Raw genomic sequence first — 8,550 nt, forward strand, 5'->3', positions numbered from 1 at the left:
ATTACTGCGCTGCACACACACCGATGCTCCTCCAGCTCCAGATAGTGGCTGCCTTATTATTCTGCCCACCCAACCGCACAATCTGATGTCGACATTCAGCTGCTGATTTTCCACTCAGACAAGTCTGCGTGATGAAGCGCTGATAAAACATAAAAGCAGAAAAATGGAAACAAAGAGGGAAATCAGAGTGTCGGTCCACAGCAGCTCCATCTGCTTTTACTGGATGAATATCTGAGGCCAAGCCGAGTTACTGCAGCGCTCTCAAACCCACATCGCCTTTTAAAAGCTAAATAACTGCTATTTACATTTTGTGTGTAGCGGTGTGTTTTCCTGTAGCAGCAGCAGGCTGCACGGATCAGATACGTTTCCCCTCGGGACAAACACTTTGTACGGAAACACAAACAGACAGTAAATCATCTCTGCAGGAGCTGGCACACACCGCTGCTACCGAGAGAGAGAAATTACTTCTGTTTGTGTTTCAGGTGAAACTGCAGGAGGGTGAAACCATTTAATAATAACACAAATGAAGTCGTTATGCTCAACTCATCAGCTCAGCAGGTGGTTGCATATATAATCCATGTGCGTCAAAGATCATTGAAACTAAAGACTAGTTCCATTATTTTCAGTTCCTGTATTCAGCGCAGTATAGCGGACCAAATTCAGCTGCAACAGGAAGACAGGAAATCCTCAGTGGACCAGGCCGTTTCATTTCATTTCAGTCTTCGCGGTTTACGAAGACTACGAAGGCCATATATTCGTCGACAGTGTCCTCCTGTGTACCCTACTGTTGTTTAGCTAGCTGTAAGCTAACTAGCCTTTGTTATGCTTAGTTCACATTACGTGATTTAAACTATACAAGCAACTGAGTGATAAAAACATTCACATCAGCTTCTGACTGGCAAGAGAGTCCAAAATATAGTGAATCTTTACACAGAGATGATAACTCCCACCTGGTGACAAGGACAGGTGAACAGTCTGTTGGCGCAACAGCTGCAAATGCACCAACAAATTAAAATCCAACATTACCACTGATACAATCATGTGTCATTATGAATTATGTGTCAACACAAATGACTGTTTTACATGAATGCAACATTAGTAGTTCAGTGTTTGTAGTGTTTTGTACTTGTATGTGACATTTTTAGCTAGCACTTTGTATTGTTTGTAGTTTCCTGTCTGTACGATTTGTAAGAGGTTTGTTGTCGTTACACTTTTTTACAGTTATTTGTTTGTTATTTTAGCTTTAATGTTAGCTAGCTGTTTGTACCATTTGTAGCTAGCACATGTAACGTAGCCAGGTATTTATGGTGTTTGAGTTCTACTTTATGAACTTTAGTGGCTGTTTGTTGCAGATTCAGTTACACTTCATTTTTATAGATAGTTCCGACGTTAGTAGCTACGTGTTTGTAGTGTTGTACGATCACGTAGCTACTAACGGATGTTGGCTGTTGTTGTGTAGCTCGCAGTTTGTAGTACAGTTGTAACTGGGTTTTTTACCATTTGAAGCAAGTTATTTTTAGTATTAATAGCCATCTTATTTTTCTTTTTTAATCTTTTACTGTTTGAAGCCAGTAGTTTTCATTGACTAGATTTTTGTAAAAATTTAGGATTGATTTTTTTTTTTACAATTGATTGTTTGTATTGATGGGTAAATATAGATGTAATGATGTATGTAATGATGCTTTTGTACAGTACCTGTTTGTACTGTTCATTGCCAGCTATAGTTGTTTATAATGTTTGTATAGCAATTTATAGTTAGTTGCAACTATGAACACAGTTTAGTTTAGCTTTTTACAGCTGTTTGTACCTACATAAATACCTGCAGCTGATGAATACAAACAGTGTTTGCCTTTAACTTGTAAACGTACTGTGACATGTTATTTTAATATGATGAACACGTTCAGTTGTTGATGGGAGTGATTTTCCGAGCAGTTGATTTAAATTTTTTTTAAATTACAGTCTTGAAGTTTCCATCCAAATTCTCATTTTCACACTGTTCATGTTTGTTTACGTCTCCAGGGTTTGATTTGTCTACATCACAGCACATCAATACAAATGTTCAGTGACAGACTTTAGCACTTTTAGCTACATTATCATGCAACCATGATGTCACTTAACACAACATACAAAATGAAGGAGCCTTTACTGACTGTGATGAGTTTTCCCTGACGTGAAGAGACATGAAGTGAAACCAACAGCAGCCGGAAGGAAGAAAAACCGTCGAAACACTGAAGGAGGATTTAAATGATCAGCTGGTGGAGAGTAAACAGGATCTGCAGCTGATGGTTCAAACATGCAGAAACGTTTGTTAAACTCCTGACCTTCAATGAAATAATCTACAAACTGAAAGGAAAGGGTTGTCTGAACCTTTTAGCTTCAGAGAGGAGCTAAAAGCTGCTTTTTCTTTCACTTTCTGAACATTTGAGGACAGATGATTTTTTTCGCCGGCGGGCGGTAAGAAGAAGAAGGAAAACCTTTTACACTCTTTGTTGTTCGTGTCTGGCGGCTTCAGCATCTCTCAGCTCTGACAGCTTGGACTTTAAAACTCTAGGAGGAGAATAATCCACTTACAGGAGCACTCACTCCACCCTGCAGGGGGTCAACTGCTGCCATGACAACAGAGGAGGAGGAGGCTGGTCGCAGGATGAGTCCCGGTCTGTAATGTTTCTGAGGGTTTCATCAGAAACTAAAACTGAAACGTCCTTCAGGCAATGTTTCATCTGTCAGCTCCTCACGTTATTAAACATGAGTCAGACCGTCTGCTCCAGGGGTCAAAGGTCAAAACCATGTCACATCTACATCACAGCTGGATTTCCATCACAGTTTTGTGCAAAACAGAAGAAGCTTTTTAGAAAAGTCGACAAAGCACAGTTGTGAATAATCTGTGTTTCCATGGAGTGATGTCATGTGATGGTGGAGAGCGAATCTTTTCCTTCGTCCGTTTGACCAGCAGACGACAACCAGGTGGTCGACACGTAAAGCCTGTTTGTTGCTGTGATTGTGGATTGAAACTGGACACACCTGCAGCCACTGAGACCTGTGTCTCACCCTGAAGCTCTCCAGTCTGTCAGAGTGTCTTTTTAAAGAGTCCACACTGGGAGCTTTTATTTTGAAGTGCTGGTATTTATGGAGTGGTTTTTACAGGCCGCTGAAGCCGAACGAGCGCGTTTGATCCCGGCAGAGCGCCGAGTGAATCAGTGTGAGGATGAAGCAGCAGGTCTGAGGCGGCAGGAACAGAACCTGGGGAACCGGCAGAGAGGTTCTGCTGGTGAAACACAGCTGTTTATAATCTATAAAACTGTTCTGTATAAACTCTTCTACGCAGAGAGAAGAACGCAACCTGTTTGAACAGGTGGTGAGAATAAAATCAGACCCGTTTTAATTACACATGTAAAATTAAAAGACTGATTTACAGTCTGATTTTCTGACTGCTGCTGTCAGCTGATGGAGATCCACGTAAATAAAGAAATAAATCATGTAAGTGCAGAGATGGTGCAGGAGGTCCTCCTCCACCCCAGCTGCTCCGCTCTCACTGCTGCTGATTAAAACTGAACAACCCTGCACCGTCCGAGTTCAGCAGGTTTGTAGTGAAGAAGCTTTTCTCATGTTTTCAGTGACTGTCCAACATGATAACACACTTCATGAAATATCATTATTTATCCTCCAAGGACTCGAGGAAGTTTTAACCACAGAGACGCAGGTCGTCCTTCGTCCTTTGTCCTTCAGCTGATCAGCATGAAAATCATCCAAACCTCCGTCCAGCGGCGAGGATATACGAGACAGAAGAGACAGTGAAGTGATGCAACCTGACAAAACATCCAACAGCAGCACAAATCACAGAGAGGTCATGAATTTACGAGCAGCTGCGAAACAGAGTCTGAAGATTTAACACGACGACACAACCGTCGTTGATGAACACGTCCTGTTTGATTTGTGTCCAGATTTAACAGCTTCAACGTTTCTGTTCCTTCAGAACTGATTTGACTTTTCTCAGTTCAAGAGAGTCTGAGTTCACTCTGCTGAGACACTGTGCTACGTTCAGGACACACCGAGGATGCTGCAAGATTTCATTTCCACGCTTTTACTGCTCAATTTCAACAGTATTCAAACATATTAACCATAGAGATCGGCATGGAAAACAGCATATCAAATGCTCAGACCTCTGACACCACAGGGACACAGCACCAGCTGCTGGGTAACGTTTTAAATCTCAAAGAAACAGTGATTCAGTTTGAATTATGGCAGAAACACCACACAGACACACAGACACTGATACTGTAAGCAACAGGAATGCAACATAAAATGAGTTAAAGTAAAAAGTAAGTATTTAGCGAAATGTATTAAAAGTAAAAGTGTTCATACTGCAGAGAAACAGCCCTGTGGATGTTTTATTATTACATGTTCCATGAATATATTGTTATTACTGAGTCATTGATGCTTCAGCAGCATTTTGCTGTTGGAGCTGCTGCAGGTGGAGCTCTTCACTTTATCAACTGTTTGTAGTTTCATTTATAATTGTGTTTTAAATCTTGTTTTGTGAGTAAAATGTTAATCTGTAAAGTCACAACTAACAATGTCTGTTAAATAAGAAGAAGAAAACGAAAAGTTCCTGAAAACTACTTGAATCCAACGCATGACTAAATGAAGGCTATTTAGTGACTTGCTAACATTGCTAACACGACCACTTCCTGTCTTCAGTTTGATTCAGAAGTTAAACGTAATTAAAATCCTGAACTGACAAACTCAGACAGTGAAGTGAAGTGAGTCTAACGTAGTTTCCAGAGAGAGAGCAGGAAGTTTCCTGTGAGTTTAACCAGCTGAGAGTTCTTACCTTCAGATGACAGCTCCCTCCTCTGCTGCTCTAATGTCACAAAGCTCCTTATTATTCAGTCGGTGCGCTCGCTCTCTGCTGCCCTGAACACACACACACCAGCACACACTGTTCCCCTGCAGGTTATTTTAAAGAGTGTGTGTTTGTGTTTGAAGCTGCAGACAAACGACAAGGAGACTCTCCTCCACCCGTCCTCCCCTCTTCATTTAACACCCCCCTCCTCTGCAGGGTATGTCGGGGTCAGGCCCTGTGGAGGGGGAGGGAGGAGCTGCTGGGTCTCCTGCTGTTTGTCAGAATAACTGTGGTGTTAAATTAAATCTGATCAGAGGAGAATCACCACAGTAACACACGGACGCCGTGCGTGTTCAGTCCGCCGCCGCAGCTCCGGCTCCAAACGCAGGTGTTAATAAGTGTTGATTGGACTCATAAACACTGTCAGTGTCACTTTTAACACTTTCACAGATAAAGTAAAATCTGTGTGATGTTGTGAACGAGGCGTCAGTCGACTCCAGAGACGACAACGCTGCGAGAAGTTCAAGTCTGAGCAGTTTCAAAACCAAAGAGCTAATCTTTATCCTGTTCGCTCTCTGTTGTTCATAATGAAATGAACTCTGATCTGATGAAGTGTTGTGTTTCCAAAACACTGGTGGGTTCTTTGACACCAAGGAGAACCAAAGAGACAGAGAAAAGTATAAGTCAGAGTCAAGACAGAGACGAATCTGAGTCAAAACACTGAGGAGACAGAAGACAATGACCAATATACCCTCTTTAAGCACTAGAATCTCTTAAAGCACCACTAGAACCTCCACAATGACCATTAGAACCTTCTCATTGATCACTAGAACCTCCACAATGACCATTAGAACCTTCTCATTGATCACTAGAACCTCCACAATGACACCTGGAACCTAAAGGACCACTAGAACCTCCACAATGATCATTAGAACCTTTTCATTGATCACTAGAACCTCCTCAATGACACCTGGAACCTAAAGGACCACTAGAACCTCCTCAATGACACCTGGAACCTAAAGGACCACTAGAACCTCCACAATGATCATTAGAACCTTTTCATTGATCACTAGAACCTCCACAATGACACCTGGAACCTTCTCATTGATCACTAGAACCTCCACAATGACACCTGGAACCTAAAGGACCACTAGAACCTCCTCAGTGACCAATAGAACCTCATGAAGGACCATTAGAACAGGACAAAGTCTGAGTAAAACCCAGGAGTGTAAGACGAGTCTGTCGAGACGGACGAGTGAAAGAAGCTCGAAGACTCTCAGAACAGAAGAGTCATCGGTGAGTTGTTCGTGTCTGTCCTCTGGAGGACGTCAGCAGGATGATTTCTTGTCGTGTGTCGTTGTTTTGTTTCTCATCTTATGAATTTCTGTGTAACTCAGTTTTCATCTGAACTCTTAAACTTCCTGTCAGTGATGCTCCTGCTGTTCTCACTGAAACGTCTTTGCCTGCAGGAAGTTTTTTGGACCTGGAGGAGACTCAGATTTTTCTCGTTCTCTCTGAATCCTTTTGGTTTATAACCTCGCTCGCCCCCTCCCTGCACGGCTGCGCTGTTTGTTCAGGACTCCCTCCTCTATCTGATCCTCCACGCTGAGCTGTTATGTCTGTATAAGTCAGCTCCCAGCAGGCCGAGTGTGTCGCTTCAGACGCCGTCTCCTTCCCGTGGCTCGTGTTCCTGCATGTCTGTTACTGAATCAGATCTGACTTCAGATCAGGAGATGCCTCACGTCTCAGCAGGCAGAGACTCGTCCTCACCTGGAACAAGGTGGAGCTTTTTAAATATTTCCAGGCGAGAGTGAAGAGAAGCAGCAGCTCAGAGACAGTTGATCCTGACAGACGACACACTGGGAAACAGGATTAGCTCCCTGCAGAGAAAAACATTTCAAATCCAGTGAAAATGTCCCAGTTTTTTTTCTAGGTTTTACTCTTCTAGAATTTTACCACCACGTACGGTCTGTGATTCACTGTGTTCACTGATAGACCATAAGTCCAGAGTTTATGATAACTGGGAGTTTTGTCCCGACAGCTGTGATACGTTCGAAGACCATTGTCCAAATCCAAACTCTTTTAGAGTTCTCAACCAACACGTCACTCACAGATAGGTGAGGATAGGTGTGGACCCACCTGAGGGACCTCTGACATCACTTTAAGGTCCTCTACAACCTCCTAAAAGACCACTAGAACCTCCTAAAAGACCACTAGAACCTCCTGAAAGATCGCTAAAACCTCTTGAAAGATCGCTAGAACCTCCTGAAAGACCGCTAGAACCTCCTAAAAGACTGCTAGAACCTCTTGAAAGACCGCTAGAACCTCCTAAAAGACTGCTAGAACCTCTTGAAAGACCACTAGAACCTCTTGAAAGACCACTAGAACCTCCTGAAAGACCACTAGAACCTCCTAAAAGACTGCTAGAACCTCTTGAAAGACCGCTAGAACCTCTTGAAAGACCATTTGAACCTAAAAGACTACTAGAATAAACTTAACGACCCAGAGAACCTGCTCAGTGACCACAGACATCCAGAACCATCTACAGAATCCCTATAACCTCCTAATGACCACTAGAATAGAACTACCAGAACCTCTTGTAGAACGCCAAGAACCACCAAAAGCATAAAGAACTCTGAATTGATGCCCACTAGAATCACCTAAATGACACCCCCGCACCTCATAAAGACTCCTAGAACCATCAATGGGAACTCAAGAACCCCCATTGACCAATAGAATCTCTTAAAGGACCACTAGAACCTCCTCAATGACAACTAGAACCTTAAGGACCACTAGATTCTCCTCAGTGACCAATAGAATCTCTTAAAGGACCATTAGAACATCCTCAGTGACCAGTAGAACTTCCTGAACGACCACTATAACTATCTCCATGAACCAGACAACCTCCTTAGTGACTGCAGAACATCTTCAATGAACACCACAAGAACCTCCTCAATGACCAACAGAACCACCCTAAAAACACATAGAACAATCTACAGGAGGAACCTCCTTAATGATCCTTAGAGCTTTTTGAAGATTCACTCAAACATGGTTAAGGCCCTTTAGAACCTCCTCAGTATCTATTAGAACCTCCTAAAGCACCTCCAGCATGTTGTTTACATTTCATACAGTCTGTGAATATATTGATGACGTATTGGTGTGACTATATTGATGATGTATTTTATCCGTCAGAATGAGGGGGGGTCGGGGGGGGCTCCTCTCTGTCCGTCGCCTTGCTCTGAATGCGGCGGCTTGATGTGTAGAGTTAATGTGTCATAGCTCAGATGCTGTCACCTCCGTGGGGGGTCGGGCTGTCTTTGATCCACCGCCAATTATGACACCTCACCTCACCCCCTCCACTCTCCTCCCCTCCTCCCCCGTCACCAAACACCTCCCCCCCGTCTGATTCCTCCAGAGTTCCCTTTTCAACGTTTTTTTCAGATTTCAGTCCGAGCTTCTGCTGACGACTCATGGAGCATCACTCACAATAAAACATCTGCACCTGCCAGTCAGCAAACAAATCAGCTGACCGATCAGCTGACCGATCAGCTGAGATCATTTCACCTCATTACTGTGTTTTCCAGCCGCTGGTTTCACCTCCTCTCTGCTTCAGTTTTCTGGTCTTCAGCTGTAACTGGATCTTCGTCTGACGGCGTTGGAAGCTAAATCTGACGTTCGGCTGGCGCTCAGACCGGCATGGATGGAGG

At 43.3% G+C, this 8,550-nt stretch overlaps 1 protein-coding gene across 1 annotated transcript in view; it reads right to left on the reverse strand.

Moving 5' to 3' along the window:
• Positions 1 to 4,996, reverse strand: part of dlk2 (delta-like 2 homolog (Drosophila)) — an 18,033-nt gene extending 13,037 nt beyond the window's left edge. The window contains exon 1 of the mRNA XM_023395674.2: positions 4,832 to 4,996. The gene's annotated coding sequence lies outside the window, so the exon portion shown is untranslated. The remainder of the gene's footprint in view (positions 1 to 4,831) is intronic.
• Between the last annotated feature and the right edge of the window lie 3,554 nt (positions 4,997 to 8,550).

Source organism: Seriola lalandi, unplaced genomic scaffold (assembly GCF_002814215.2).
Source record: "Seriola lalandi dorsalis isolate HSWRI2012SDOR001 ecotype SW California unplaced genomic scaffold, Sedor1 jcf7180002054967, whole genome shotgun sequence".
Classification (NCBI taxonomy): Eukaryota; Metazoa; Chordata; class Actinopteri; order Carangiformes; family Carangidae; genus Seriola; species Seriola lalandi.